Source organism: Oreochromis niloticus, linkage group LG19 (assembly GCF_001858045.2).
Source record: "Oreochromis niloticus isolate F11D_XX linkage group LG19, O_niloticus_UMD_NMBU, whole genome shotgun sequence".
In the NCBI taxonomy this organism is placed as follows: Eukaryota; Metazoa; Chordata; class Actinopteri; order Cichliformes; family Cichlidae; genus Oreochromis; species Oreochromis niloticus.
The window spans coordinates 2,196,836-2,213,609 of record NC_031983.2 but is presented as its reverse complement, the minus strand read 5'-3'; the positions used below and the strand labels follow the sequence as shown (position 1 = coordinate 2,213,609).

General features: G+C 43.0%; 1 protein-coding gene and 1 long non-coding RNA gene across 3 annotated transcripts in view; both read left to right on the top strand.

Annotated features, from left to right (window-relative positions):
* Positions 1-16,774, top strand: part of nrxn3a (neurexin 3a) — a 233,810-nt gene that overhangs the window by 170,235 nt on the left and 46,801 nt on the right.
* On the top strand, positions 2,175-4,837 carry LOC102082609 (uncharacterized). 2 transcript variants are annotated; one of them, XR_270189.3, is made up of 4 exons: positions 2,175-3,470; positions 3,593-3,739; positions 4,493-4,645; positions 4,723-4,837. It is a non-coding gene; the product is annotated as an uncharacterized LOC102082609 (long non-coding RNA). The 2 variants fall into 2 exon arrangements; XR_003215122.1 differs by having other exon boundaries at positions 2,175-3,739.

The following is a 16,774-nucleotide window of genomic DNA, read 5'->3' as shown; positions in this document are numbered from 1 at the left end:
GGGCATTTGAGGTTGTAGATTATGATGTTGCACTGCAGTTTATGAACTGTTTAACAGGAAACTTCTTACCACTGTGTGGAAAAGTAAAAAAACTTATAGTAATAGTAGTAAATATAAAATTTTGTTATACCGGCTGCATTTGTCACATCTGTAGTTTCCCGTCAGATGATTCAGCCATTAGAATCTGCCATTGTCTTTTAACTATATCCTTAAGTTGCTGATCATTATGGTTAAATTCAGTGATGAAGGTTATTCTTTTTGTTTTTCAAATTGGAGTTTCAGTTTTTAGTACTTCAGATCTTGATTATATTAAAGTGTAGTTGTAAGCTCTGTCAGTTGTGTACGAGTGGCACTTTCTTTTTTAAATCTTGAATCTCTTCTCCTTAACCTGGTTTTTGTCACGGTCAGTGAGGCGAGCCGTGTGGAATTTATTAAAGGACCCAAGATGCAGGCATTAGTGATGGGAGTGGGCTTTTATTGAGGAGGAATACAAACAGAAAAGGCAAAGGTGTGGACGGAAACTAAGCAAAACCTAAACTGGAGAAAGCTAACAAAACACAGACCCGAAATGGCGAAGCAGGGAGACGCGGGTACACTCAGAAAAATTATGGTTCTTAAATGGTTCTTCAGATGTCTTCATGGTAATTTAAAGAACCATCATACGTCAAAGAACCTTTTTATTTTGTAGATGGTTCTTTAGGTATTACAAATGGTTCTTTAAAGAACACAAGGTTCTTCATCCTTAGCTATCTAAGTTTGATGGTGTAAAATGGCATAAATATTTATTCACTATAATGAGGCTGTGAATTATACTGTGTGTTTTGTTTGTGTGCATGTGTGTGCGAAGGGGGAGGGCGGGTTACCTGGCAATTACCCTTTAAGAGCAGATGGTAGGAAACTGAATATTCAAATAAAAGATAGAAATACTTGCTTAAAAATATACTGGTGGCAGGGGTGGGGGCCAAAGCCTAAAGACCCTACCCCCAACACCCCTAACCCCGCAAACCCACTGATCACAAATAATGTGATAATAGAATATGGAATTTATTATTAAGACGTTTATGATTATGGTGAGTTAACAAACAGTAGACACAATGCACACATTCAAATACTGTACTTCAGTTTTAAATTTTAATAAAGTATTACTATTTTCTGCTTCAAGGTAGAGCTGGGCGATATAAGATTTTTTCATATCACGATATGTTTTTTTCATTTCAGGCGATAACGATATATATCACGATATAAGCCAGATAACTATATTTGTAAGATTTAAATGTGCCGTTGCTCACAAGTAAAATGTGAAATAATTAGCAGCTTGTTTTGATTTAAATATTTATTTCCCATAATAAGTTCAACAGGGCAGATGTACTTAAAGAACATGAGACTTCAGTTTCAGATAAATAAAGGCAAATATTGCAAACTACACAAAAGGCAGCCGCTAAAGCGTTTAAGTTTCAAAATAGAACAAACAAAACAGACCACTAAATTGTCAATTCCACTTAGAAACAAAATATTAATTCTAAAAATAAATCTTAGTTTGTTTTACAGAAGAACAGACAAAATTGACTAACTTTTGTCAATATCAAATAAACTGAGAACTAAAAGGAAATTCTCAATCTCTCCTTGTTGTATAGCTTAGCTATTACCTCAATTAGCTGCTTGAATCCTTCATTTTCGACCGTGTTTATTGGTAGCATGTCTTTAGCAAGACAGTAGGCTATGGCATTTGTTATGTCGCTATGTCTCTTAGCTTTTTTGTCATATGGTAAGACGCTGGAGAAAGCCGACTCAATTGACTGTTGTTGCTTCGCAGGGATTCTCCTGGTTGTTTTCGATGACGAATTAGCGCTTTTAGTCTGCGGAACTTCTCTGGCCCTTCCTTTCAACAATCTCTCCGGCATTGGAACCGTCATCTGTGTTCTCTTCGGTAACCTGGTCACCCAAGCTCTCGGCTGATTTTTCTCTAGCGGGCAAACTCATCTCCTCCATTAACCGGCCGGCACGGCGGCTGGCTGCTTCCCAAACAAATACACGTGCGGCTTGGCACTTGTGCTATATGTAACAAGTCACGTGACGTGACGCTGCGGCTGTGATTGGTTCGGCTATGCGCTACTTAATTTGGATTGGCTGTTCTTTTTTTTTTAAGACAGGAAGAGAGAGAGAGATGAGGCCTATCGCAATAGTTTCATTTTTCTATTGAGAAAAAGTTATTTCGCAATACATATCGTTCTATCGCCCAGCTCTAGTTCAAGGCAATACTTTTGAGATTATTATATATATTAGAAAATATAGCATAATGAAAATACTAGTTATTGTAAACTTTACAAACCACCCAGCAGTATGTAAAGTAAAATTATAAAATACTAATAAATAACAACTTCACAACAGAATCTCAGTGTAATGAACATACTTATGTGTTCATTACCGACACACTTAGTTTTGACAAAGCACGCTGCTTAGGTAAATGATCTCAGTAGTTGTTTATCACTGAGCAATTTATGTGTTTCGAGCCAAATAAATGACAGTGAGAGAGAGAGAGAGAGAGAGAGTCAATCGTTGGGTTGCGCATGCGCAGACAGATTGCGCGACCGGCGGGCCTTGAACTTTTTAAGGGAAAAAACACTTTCTCACTGACGGTGACAGCGAAGCGGATAACAGTCTTCAGTACCTGCTGGTCTTTGAAGCTCTGGATTCTGGGACTGTTGGAAAAGGTAAAACATTTTCATTAAAACCTTTTTACTGTTTTGTTTTTGTTACTCCTCATTGTAGCTTGCTGTTAATGTGCTAACAATAACAGTTAGCTATGTTAGATACGTTAGCCGTTGATGTTAACGCAATTTAGTATCCGGTATACAGAAACTGTTTTCCTAACAAAACCACTGTTATAATTAAGTGAAGGCGCTCCCAACTAATTTGAACCTTTGGCTTCTAAAATATGTGGTTCTGTTGCGTGCGGCGTACATAACGTAATGTCAGCTAGACTGATTAAAATTTATAATATTGTTAATGTCACTAAAATGGCACCTGAAGCCTGTTGTGATGTGAGCTCTGTGTCTGCTCTAGAAACTCTGAAATTCAGTAGATCTGAGCCGTACATTAAATACTCACATCAGCCTGTACTTTGAATTCTGTAAGAGCTGTATAAAACACAGCAATGCATAAGTGTTTTGAATGAATAGAAATGTGACACATTAGAAGGTGTGTCTGTGACTGTTCCTGTGTAACTTATTTTCAGACTAGTTGACAAGTTATGCTCCGGCCATTTGATGTTACCAAGATAATGTCCTTTTGTAATATAGTTAAATTTTCTTTGTACGTTTCATTTATCCACCATCGTACATTAAGCCAAGAAGAGGTCATTATACTAACAAGAGGTATCAACGCTGGGCCAAAGTTCAGCACATGGTTAAAGTTTGTAATCCAGCCAGGCTGTGAATATCGCTCAGCAGCCAGTCATAGAGCTGAAGCAGGTAACATCAACACATAAATCTACTCTACCTGGCTTAAATCACAAGACTACCTCTGACCGAAAAGCTGTAGATTTTTCTTGTTTGCACAAATTAATTCAGATTCACACTAACTCTTTTCACAGCTCCAACAAAATGAGGAAGAGGAGGGAGAAAACCAATTAGATTGAATTACAATTGGATGGAAGTCGAGGACAAGGAGGAGGAAGCTTAGGATGAGGAGGAAGAAAAGCAGCAGGAGCATCTTTAGGGATCTCTATGACGTCATTGAGGTTTGTTTCATTAATATTGTCCTCTCACAAAGAAAGATGACTTCTTTTAGTTCACCTACTTCCTGTGTTAAATAGTTATTTGCAAAGCATTGTGGAAAACCACGGAGCAGGCACGTATAGTGCATCTGCAGGTAAATGAACATCAAATCTCTCAGACTAAAATCTGTATTATACTTTTAGTCTTAAGAACATATGTTGTATATTTATCACCCTTATGATAAAACCCATGTCAGCCATTGGTTTATGGACTTTGTATTTTGAAGCCTCAACATTTGCTTTATTGCTATTCCAATGTTTTTTGTGAGCCTTTTGGGACCATATTAGGACGAGGGATCAGAATCTGGAGTCGTGCACACTACTGTTTCATTTAGCGTGTATCTATAAGATTTGTACAGCAGATCCAAGTTGTGCCTTGAAAACAGGAAAGTCGTCTGCATAGAGGAGAACTTTAATAGCAGGCTTGTACAAAGTGAGGCTCACATTTGCTGCAAACTGTCGTTTTAATTCTGTTTTCCTGTTTTGATGCAGAATTCACTTGAAATCAGGGAAGAACTGGACTAGTTTTTTATAATTTGTTCTCGTGAATTGATTGTGTATTGCATACATTTGATTTGACTTTCTGCGAGACAACAGTCGTCCGCTGGCCAAAAAAGTTTTCCAAATACCTCCACCTGATCAAACCTGGATTTAGGAAACAATAGCAAAAAAATCTGCACCTCCTGCTTCACATGCAATTTCTGTTTTTGTGTTCAGAGGCAGCGGCGAGAGGGGAGACCTCGGCTCATCCAGCTGGACAGCCTGACCAGGAGGAGTCTACATTAACTCGGCTCTTCCAGGGCACCCTGCAGCTGGCAACACTGGGATGACGTGAACGCCAAACAGGAGTCCATCACAGGTCGACTGCAGGTATGCGAGTCAGACCTTCTGAGGAGGGTTTCACTTTTCTCTTTCTTTATAATTGACCCTTGTTTTCTCTCTCTCAGCTCCTTGTCTCAGAGTGGGAGGGCTTTGAAGCACAAAGGGAGGAGCTTGTCGTTTGGTTGGCTGATATGGATGTCCACCTGAGTGAGGTTGACCAGCTGACAGGAAACACCTGTGAAAAACTGAAACACCTGCAGGTGTGGGGTTGTTTTCATATGACATATATTTGATATGATACATACGTGAGAGACATTGTCCTAAACTGGACTAACAAAGAACCATGAGTCCAACTAGGGCTGCTCAATTAATCGAATTTTAATCTCGATTACGATCTGGGCTTTCAACGATCATTAAAAATGACTGAGCCGATTATTAGCACCTCCCTCGTGCTTTACTCTTGCGCTGCTCTGTGTGGCAAATCGAGCGCACCTCTCTGCGATTCGAACACACGTCATAACAATTAAGAGGACCCGAGGGAAGCTAAGCAGAAGTTATTTGGAGAGGAGAGGATAATGGCTGCTGAAGAGAGAATGCCGCTGGTTGAAAAGAGAGATAAAACAACTTCAGTGAAACATTATGGGTTCGCGGAGTCAGACGTGGATTAAGTAGATATAGTGTGTAAACTTTGCTACGGTGTCGTAGCTGCACCACAGAGCAACACTACAAATTTATTCAAACATTTAAAGACCGCTCACAAAGTGACGTACGATCAAACAATGAAGGAGCAGCAACTTTAGTCGACATACCTCAATGTCAATTTGATGCAATTGTGCATTGTGTGGCTACACAGCTTGCCTTGATGTTTGGTTATTTGTATGCATAAATATTATGCAGTATTTTGAAGTTCACTAAACATTAATGTTTACATTTTTCATTTATTTTTTTATATTGCAAACATTTGCACTGTTATCAGTATTTGCACACTATTTTATATTATTTTTTGACAATCTTTAAAGCCATTATTCAATACATTGTTATTGTTAAATAAATATCGTCAAATAATCGAGATCTCAATTTCAGTGAAAATAATCGTGATTATCATTTTTGCCATAATCGAGCAGCCCTAAGTCCAACATTAAACTTACCTTACATAATGTAAGGCTGAAGTTCATTGATAAATTTAATCGAAATATTTTTACTGAACATGCAAACATCTGCTGATGAAAATGTCTTGATTTATTGGTCTGTTTTGAAGCTATTGCTATTTCTAATGTGTTTATCACTTTTTGATGTTTTATTAATTAAACAATACATGTATTAATTGTTGTGTTATCTTTAGATATAGTATTTATATATATATTTATTTATTTATAGTATAGTAAAAATGTTATTACTGTTTAAATGACTAATATGTGACATGTATTAGTAGTGATGTGGTGCCTTTTTGTCTTTTGGTAAACTGCTAAATGGCAATAAACCATTAATATATGTCTATGCTGTGCTCGTATTTATTTTACCCTACTTAAATTCAATTTATGATACATTTTATTTTGAAAGATTTAAAATGGTTCTTTAAAGAACCATTTTTAAAAAGGTTCTTTGAAAAACCATTAAAGGTGCCCCAAAGAACCATTTCTTGATGGTTCTTTGGGGCACCTTTAAAGGTTCTTCAATGAACCACTGAAAGAAATGGTTCTTCAAAGAACCATTTCTTGATGGTTCTTTGGGGCACCTTTAAAGGTTCTTCAATGAACCACTGAAAGAAATGGTTCTTCAAAGAACCATTGTTTGAAAGGTTCTTTGTGGCACCAAAAAAGATTCTTCTATGGCATCAGTCTAAAGAACCACTTTTGGTTCCAGTTGGCACCTTTATTTTTCTGAGTGTAGATGACACAGAATGAAGCAGGGAATGAACACAGATGATGGAGGGAGATAACACAGACGAACCGGCAACAGGCAGGCAAACACACAGGGCTTAAATACACACAGCAGTAATCAAGGGATGAGACACAGGAGGGGAACACACCTGGGAGAAATCAAGCTGACGAGACAGGGGAAACGTAAACTGAACACACTCACATGAGACAGAGACCTTCAGAATAAAACAGGAAACTCACAGACACAGAGAACCAGACAAGACACTGAACTTAACAGACAGACCCACGAACAGACACAGTGACACCATGGACAGACAGAGGGAACACAGAGAAGTGGGAGCAGGCAGGTATAGAACAAAACCCTAAATGGTAAACCTTAACAAAAGACATAACAGAACAAACAAGAACATAGAATAATATAAAGAAACACAAAACACCAAGTCGTTAGACTCAGGACCATGACAGTGTTCCTTCTTCCTGATGTTGCTGTCATTCGGTATCACTACATCTATGAATACGGCCATCTTCTTTTGTTTGTCTACCACCACTATGTCCAGTTGGTTAGCCACCACCATTTTGTTCATCTGTATCTGGAAGTCCCACAAGATCTTAGCTCGGTCATTCTCCACCACCCTAGGGGGCGTCTGCTATTTTGACCTCAGGACATCCAGGCTATACTCAGCACAGATGTTTACTATACTGAAGAACTTGGTTATGGTGTTCCATGTATGCCCTGCCTGCTGGCATCTTGCACCCTGCTGCTGGATTCTCTCAGGGGCATCTTTACACAGCCTGCACCTGGGGTCTTGCCTGGTGTGATAGACCCCAGCCTCTATGGATCTTGTGCTCAGAGCTTGTTCCTGTGCTGCCATGATTAGTGAATCTGTGCTGTTTTTCAGTCGGCTTTGTCCAGCTGCTGGTGTGATTTCTGGATGTCAGCCACCTCCTCTATCTGCCGTTGGTACATACCATGCAGGGGTCTGTCCTTCCATGATGGTACCTCCTCTTCCTCCTCTTTCTTGGGTTTCTGCTGCCTGAGGTATTCCCTAAGCATGCACTCGATTGGAGCCATCTTCCTGATGTATTCATGGATGTTTGCTGCCTCATCCTGGACCGTGGTGCTGACACTCACTAGTCCCTGGCCTCCTTCCTTCCACTCAGGGTACTAGACTTGGGGTGAAACCCTCCATACATGGTCAGGTCATGGTCTTGATGTCAGTGGCTTCTATCTGCTCCTTTGGCCAGCTTATTATCCCAGCAGGGTACCTGATCACGGGCAGGGCGTAGGTGTTGATAGTCCGGATCTTGTTCTTACTGTTCAGCTGACTCCTCAGGACTTGCCTGACCCTTTGCAGGTACTTGGTGGTTGCAGCTTTCCTAGCAGCTTCTTCATAGTTCCTATTTGCCTGCGGGATCCCCAGGTACTTGTAACTGTGCTCTATGTCTACAATGTTGCCTTCTGGTAGTTTTGATCCCATCAGTTCTGACTATGTTCCCTCTCTTTGTTATCATCCGATACATTTCTCCAGTCCGAACAACATTTTGATGTCATTGCTGTATATCCTGGTGGTGTGAATCAGTGAATCGATGTCTTGTTCACTCTTGGCATACAGCTTGAGGTGGCTGACAACTGCTTCATTCCTCAGTCGGTTTCCGTAGCCAGTCTTGTCAACGATCTCACTGAGAGGATTCAGGCCAGTGCAGGCCTATGCAGAACAGCAGTGGGGACAAAGCATCTCTTTGGTAGATCCCGCACTTGATGGTCACTTGTGCTATTGGCTTGAAGTTGGCCTCTAGTGTTGTCCACCACATCCCCATTGAGTTCCTGATGAAGGAGATATCATCACCCCCACCCGAGATTGGGTACCAAACCCCAAGTGCAATAGAAGAAGGATCATTGAGTGTGGGAGGAACTGACCTGAAAGATAGAATCATGGCAAAGCTTGAAACCTGGATCCTCCGTAGCCTCGTTATCCTCCAGTTACCATGACTACGTGAAGTACCCTCAGAAGATCTACTAGATGATATGAATGCAGCATCCGTGTGCACTATGGACGCCGCCACCGTTACCGAGATTAACAAGCTGATCTACACCACGTGGTAATTTCCCATGGGGAAATTACTGTCTCTGCATTTAACCCATTCACTCAGTGAAGCAGTGGGCAGCCACTAATCAGGGAGCAGGGTGTAAGGATGGTACCTTGCTCAGGGGTACCTCAGGATAGCTGTTCAGTGGATTCGAACCCCCAACCTTCTGATCATGGGGCGACCATGCCACCTACTGAGCTATACCTGCCCCTAAAATGTTAATAGAATAATATTATTACATGATAATATAAATGTTATCAAATCTAAATTCCAGTTCCAGTGAACATACTCAGCTTGAACCTGTTATGTAGGACAAAGAGGAGAAAGGATATTAAAAAAATAAATAAATAAATTTCTGCGTCTTACATTACATCTTATACACTTCCGGCGCCCCCCGTGTGCGGCAGCCTGTTACAGCAGCTCTGCTCATTCTGAGTTTCTTTCTTTCTTATCTTTTTCTTCCTGTAATTTTTATAACTAACGTATTAGTAATTAGACTCTGCAACCATGTTCTACCGTTTTGTGTTAGTTCTGGTCATTTTTCTTAGTTTTTTTCTACTTTTTTCACCCGTGTCTGGGGACCCAGAGCAGGGATCCTTTGTTTACAGTAAGGATCAGCTGTTTGCGCTGCGTCCCGCAGCGGTACTGCCGGCGGACAGACCCGACATTCCCAGCGAGCTGAGGAGGAAAAGACGGGGGTGTCGTGCTGGGAAGGAGCGCCATCGCCCGAGAAGGAGACATTATCGACCATCTCTTCCTTCTGTAATTATTGGAAACGTAAGATCTTTGCCCAATAAGATGGATGAGCTCACGTTGCTAACCTGGTCACAGAGGGAGTACCGGCAATGTAGCATCATGATGCTAACGGAGTCATGGCTAACACCGCTAACTCCGGACACGAGCGGACAGGACGAGAGACAGCGGTAAGAGGAAAGGAGGGGGACTGACAGTGTTTGTGAATGACAGATGGTGTAACCCTGGGCACATCACTGTGAAAGAACAACTCTGCAGCAGAGACATTGAGCTGTTAGCCGTTAGCATGCGTCCGTACTACCTGCCCCGGGAATTCTCGCATGTTATCGCGATAACAGCGTATGTCCCCCCCCCTCGGCCAACGCAGATGCAGCCTGTGACTCTCTCCACTCTGTGGTCAGCAGACTGCAAACACAATCTCCGAGAGCCCTTCTCATAATATCAGGGGACTTCAATCATGCCTCACTGGACTCCACACTGCCCACCTTCACCCAGTATGTGACCTGCCCAACCAGAGACAATAAAACACTGGACTTACTGTATGCCAATGCTGAAGAGGCATACAGTTCATCACCTCTCCCTCCCCTGGGCAGATCTGACCACAACCTGGTGCACCTTGTCCCTGTGTATGAGCCCTTAGTGCGCAGGGAGCCACCAGCCACCCGCACAGTGCAGAGATGGTCGGAGGAGAGCGAGGAGGCTCTTAAGGATTGTTTTGAGTCGACTGTGTGGGAGGTGATCTGTGACGACCACGGAGAGGACATCGACAGCCTTACTACATGCATTACTGACTATATTAATTTCTGTGTGGATAACACCGTACCTACCAGGACTGTATGGTGTTTCTCCAACAACAAACCTTGGATTACCCCAGAAATTAAAGCAGAAGAGGAGGGCCTTCAAATCCAGAGACAAAGAGGAGTTGAAAAGGGTGCAGAGAGAGCTGAGGGGACTGATAAGAAATGGGAAGGATAGCTACAGGCAGAAGATGGAGAACCAGCTTCAGCAAAACAACGTTGGTGAAGTCTGGAGAGGCCTCAGAACCATCTCAGGCCACAAACATCAGAACTCTCTGCCTGGGAGGGATGTGAGGTGGGCAAATGAACTGAATCATTTCTTCAACAGATTTGATTCATCCATGAGGCAGTCTCCAACATCGGCTGCAGACTCACCCACGCCCACTGCTGCTGTTCCACCTCTGACACCTCAGACACTTCACACCTCCTCTATTCACCCTGCTCACACCTCCCCACCCCCAACAACAGCATCCAATACACACTCAACACAAGGCTCCAGCCTGTCTTTCTCAACCACCCAGGTTAGGAGGGAACTGAGGAGGATTAAAGCCAAGAAGGCAGCGGGCCCAGATGGCATCAGCTCGAGGGTCGTCAGGTCCTGCGCAGACCAACTGTGTGGGGTGATCGAGCACCTCTTCAACCTGAGCCTGAGGCTGGGACGAGTCCCACAGCTCTGGAAAACCTCCTGTGTTGTACCAGTGCCAAAGACTTCACGCCCCAAGGACCTCAACAGCTACAGGCCGGTGGCTCTGACATCCCACCTGATGAAGACCCTGGAGCGGTTGGTCCTGGCTCAGCTTTGGCGCCTGGTGAGCTCATCACTGGACCCACTTCAGTTTGCCTACCAACCTGGCATTGGAGCGGATGATGCCGTCATTCACCTCCTACATCGCTCCCTCGCTCACCTGGAGACCACTGGGAGCACTGTGAGAATCATGTTCTTTGATTTCTCCAGTGCCTTCAACACTATTCTTCCCACGGTCCTGAAGGACAAGCTGGAGAACTCTGGAGTGGACCATCACCTCACTACCTGGATTTTGGACTACCTCACCGACCGACCACAGTATGTGAGGACTCAGGGCTGTGTGTCGGACAGGGTCGTCTGCAGTACGGGGGCCCCACAGGGAACGGTTCTGGCTCCGTTCCTCTTCACCATCTACACTGCAGACTTCTCCCACAACTCCACCCAGTGCTTCCTGCAGAAGTTCTCTGATGACTCTGCAATAGTCGGCCTCATCACTGATGGGGACGACAAGGAGTACAGAGGACTGACCCAAGACTTTGTGGACTGGTGCCAGCTGAACTACCTCCAGATCAACACTAGTAAAACCACGGAGCTGGTGGTAGACTTCCGCAGGCACAAGCATCCTCCACTGCAACCACTGAACATCCAAGGTATGGACATTGAGGCTGTGGACAGCTACAGGTACCTTGGTGTTCATCTGAACAACAAACTGGACTGGACTCATAACTCAGACGCCCTCTACAGGAAAGGGCAGAGCAGGCTGTACCTGCTGCGGAGACTCAGGTCGTTTGGAGTGGAGGGCCCACTCCTGAAGACCTTCTATGACTCTGTGGTGGCCTCAGCCATCTTTTATGGTGTGGTATGCTGGGGCGGCAACATCTCTGCTGGGGACAGGAAGAGACTGAACAGGCTGATCCGAAGGGCCAGCTCTGTTCTAGGATGCCCTCTGGACCCAGTGGAGGTGGTGAGTGACAGGAGAATGGCGGCTAAGTTTTCATCCCTGTTGGACAACATCTCCCACCCCATGCATGAGACTCTGACAGCACTGAGCAGCTCCTTCAGTGGGAGACTGCGGCACCCACGGTGTGGGACGGAGAGATTTCGCAGGTCTTTCCTCCCCACTGCTGTCAGACTCCACAACAAAGACTTTAACTGATCAAACACACACATCCACACATGTGCAATAACACTAAGTGCAATAATGTTTTCTGGCATCGTTGTATTTTTACTCAGTTGTATAAAGCATTTGTATTCTATTTTTATCTTATTGTATATTTTATTCTATTTTATTCTGCTGTATATAGTATTTTATTTTATTTTATTCTATTCTGTACAGTTGTGTACTGTATTTATTCTTATTTTATTTTATTCTAATTTTTGCTTCATAACTTTTGCACTGTCCACTTCCTGCTGTGACAAAACAAATTTCCCACGTGTGGGACTAATAAAGGTTATCTTATCTTATCTTATAGTAGGTAACTTTAATTTCTAATGTGAGCTCCATGATTAAAAATGATTACATTACATGTAATCTTTAAATCCGAGTTTATCAGTGTCACTGAGGCACTATGACCGGTTGAGATTAGGGGATGAAGACAGGATAATTCTACCAACATACCAACTAACTATACCAATAAATATCTCATTAGCAGGGCCACTGCCTACTTACAGCATTATAGTATTTTATTTAGGTTCATTATTGCCTCACGAAGACTAATATAAAAAATTAATGTAAGGACTTGTCGAGTTGCTATCTTTCTGTTTGCTGAGTGCCTTGCTGAGCCACGAAAGCCTCCTGGAGTTAGCTGTGTATCCTGCATCCCATGTGTATCCTGTGTCACTTCAGCCCAAGCATGAGCCTGTGCCACCTGAGTGGCTGGTGGACTAAGTCAGTGTGCCTGTTGTTGCTTGAGGGTGAGGGTACCATGCTGTCTGAGCCTGAGGGTATCCACATCTTTTGCTCTAACCAGCCCCGAGCTACGTCACTGGAGGATCCTAGTCACTGTCATCGGCCCTCAGCCAAGAAATTTGAGGTGTCCTGTCATCTCCACCACCTCCAGTCACCAGAGGAACCTCATCTGGTCTGTTGATGTGTGCCTTCAGAAGAATCTTATCTCTAAGAGAGGATAGGTCAGGAGAATAAACCAGCTGTTCTCCACTGAACCGTCCAAGGTGTACTCTCAGTGGCAGGGGAAAAATATGAGGACTGCATCACCAAGGCAGGAGACGGAGCAATACTGGAAGAGCATATGGGAGAAGGATGCAACCCATAACAGCAATGCTCAGTGGCTAGTGGATCTAAGAGCAGACCAACCTCATTGAACAGGCTCCAGTAACCATCAAAGTGGCAGACATCCAAGAAAGAGTCTCAAGCATGAGAAATTGAACAGCACCAGGCCCTGACATGATTCATGTACTCTATGAGCAGCTCAAATGAACCAGCTGCTAATGGATGAGACACACCCAGAATGGATAACGGAAGGATCCAGAGGGGGGGACCTGTCCCAACCAACTACTGGCCAGCAACCTGCCTCATACCACAACATGGAAGCTGCTTTCAGGAATCATAGTGGCTAAGATGAACAGAAAAATGGCTCAGTACATGAGTGGGGGACATAAAGGACTAGGCAGGAACACCAGAGGGGCAAAACACAACCACTTCTTTGCATGCTTTGAGGTGAAGGGGCCAGAGGCAGCCGTGGCTAAAACATCGGACAACAGCAGCAGCCCAAGCTTCATGGTGCAGGAATATGAGGTGAGGTGCACACTGAGGGGATGGAACCCCAGGAAGGCCGCCGGTCCAGATGGGGTGACCGGAAGGGTCCTAAAAAATGTGCAGACCAGCTGGCTGGGGTCTTCACTAAGATCTTCATGCTTCACTGTCCCAGTCCTGCATCCCGCCGTGCCTAAAGTTGGCCACAAACGTCTCACTGCCTAAGCGTACTAACATTAGCAGCCTCAATGACTACCAACCAGTTGCTCTAACACCTGTTATAATGAAGTGCTTTGAGAAACTAGTCAGACGTCACATCCTGTCCTGCCTGCCACCCACACTCGACACGCAGTTTGCATACAGAGCTAACAGATCAACTGAAGATACCATTGTTAGAATGCTCTACACCACCATCTCTCACCTGGAACAACAGAGGCGTTACACCAGGCTGCTCTTTGTTGACTTTGTTGACTGCCTTCAATACGATACTCCTGGACAGACTAATAGTTAAACTGCTGGAAATCGGACTTCCTTCTACCATCTGCCGCTGGATCAGAGACTTCCTGTCAGACCGTGTACAGAGAGTTAGAGTGGGGCCTCATCTTTCCTCAGCCCTCAGCCTGAACACCGGCTCTCCACAAGGCTGTGTACTGAGTCCCCTACTGTACACTCTGTACACACATGACTGTGTCAGTACCCACTGTGGTGGGGCTCATCTCTGGGGGAGATGAGACGGCGTACAGAGCTGAGGTTAAAAGGCTGTGGGATTGGTGTGCACTCAACAAGCTGGACCTCAATACCACCAAGACCAAAGAGCTGGTAGTCGACTTCAGAAGGAGGAAGTCTGAGCTGCAGCCCGTCAGCATTAACGGGGAGTGTGCGGAAAGGGTGTCCAGTTTCAAGTTCCTGGGTGTGCACATAGACACAGACCTCCAACGGAGCTCAAACACCTTGGTGGTTTTAAAGAAGGCCCAACAGCGTCTCCATGTTGTATTCTCTCTCAAGGTATCCTAGAAATGACTTTCTCTGGGGCTGCTTGACACCACTTTTAGTCTGTATTTTTTCTGCGATGCGTCGGAATGATTCAGAGTCTACAGTGGAAATCGGCAACATGTCTTCGATGATATAGCCAGCAAAGAGCGTCCTCAATTCAGCAACACTAAGAGCTGTCGCTCTTCAGTCTATTTTCACCTGTTTAGCAGGAGTGGGGCCATTTGAGGTTTGCCCAGTAGAAGTGGATGTGGTAGCCGCAGCTGTTATGTCAGTGGGTTTTTCTGTGAATTTCACATTCCCGTGGCAGCGTGCTCGGTGCTTGCTCAGATTTGAAGTGGAATTTTTCACTGTAGAAAGAAAACGCTAATGTTTTGTCACTTTTTAGAGAATGAAACTCAAACTAATGTCAGCACTTCCAAGCTTTAAATGCTGCATGGTCATACTCTCTCCCATACTCCATATTATCAGTTGTTGATATTATACACGTGTCTATTGCTACCACAGACGTCACATGCTCCTACGTCATCGTCATGAGACACTCTCACAAACAAACTTATGGTTTAATAATGCAGTAACGCAGCGTGCTAATGGGAAAGTAGTAATCTAATTACAGTAATCTAATTACTTTATTGCAATAGTAATCCCTTACTTTAATCGTTACTTGAAATACAGTAATCAGATTACAGTAACACATTACTTAAAATGTTACTGCCCATCTCTGGTGCCGAGTATCGCCTGGAAGTATTGAGGTCAAAATGGGAGACGCCCCCTAGGGTGGTCGAGACTTACAGAGCTAAGATCCTGTGGGACTTCCAGATACAGACTGACAAATTCGTGACGGCCACCCAACCGGACTTAGTAATGAATGTGGCACTACAGTAGAATAATTTATTACTTTGCGTAGAGAAATGGAGCAGAATAAAGTCAAAATTTCAAGAATGAACTTGAAATAATATTTTGAGGAAAATTCAAAATACTATTTTAAGACTAAAGTTGAAATAATATTTTAAGAATAAAGTTGAACGGTGGAGATTAAAGCTGTTGTTTCACATTAAACAATAGTGTAGATAAGTTGTTGAAGACAACTTATCAAAAGACAAAAACCACACAAACTTGGAATAGTTGGCTGGATTTGTGCAAAATGAAATCGCTATCAATGGATTTAAGGATATCGATGGTTACACACTTAAAGAGGGTATATGCTGCATCACAAGACAGAATAAGGCAGCTGATCAAGTTGTTTCACTAACTCATCAACACCAAGCATTCTGTAAAGTTTATAGGAGACAGCTGGTTGACTTGAAACCAAAACTGTAATCTTGACATTTATTCTCAAAATTGTTTTTTTTTTTTTTTACTTTTTTTTCTCAAAATAGTATTTCAAGTTTAATCTTGAAATTTCAACTTTATTCGCAACATGAACCAAACTTTTTTTCTTAATGTGACCCTATATTCTATCGAAACTTTCAGATTAGCATCAACAGTATGAAAATACCTGAATGTAAAATGTTTAATCAGCTGTTTTGCCAAGTCTCTGCATTCATTTTTCATATTTTAATCCTGCCATAGATATCGACAGCTAACCATGTGACACAGTTCAAGCCTTTAATTCAACTGATTTTTTAAAATTGTATTTTAATATCATTTTTGAAAAATCAACATGTATGCCTTGAACAGTGTTTGATTCATAGATGTGCAGTTCTCTGCCGCTGCAAACATATGCTTTATTGAATATGGTGCTTATTATTACAAATATACATTAAACCGCATTCAATGCATTTAAAATGAGCTCAGTCTTAAATAGGGATGGGTATCGTTTAGGTTTTATCCGATACCAGTACCAAACCGGTACTTTTGAAACGGTGCCGGTGCTTAAACGGTGCTCAAACCGGTGCTTAAAGAATGGAGAACACAAACTTTGTCCAAAAACCTCTCATGTTCAGCTGTTTTTTTGTAAAAAGATAACAATGTTAGCCTTTTCTGCAGCTATAGGGCATATATGGTCTCACTCTTGGCTGGAAGCAGTGCTTAAACAATGGAAAAAACACAAACTTTGTCCAAAAACCTCTCATGTTTAACTGTTTCCCACTTTTTCTTTGGTCATTTTAGCCTTTTTGGCCAGGGTGAAGGGAGCATCTGCCATCAAACAAGAAGACAGCCGCATGTAACTACGACGGTGTTTGCTAGTTCACCTTACATGCATTAATG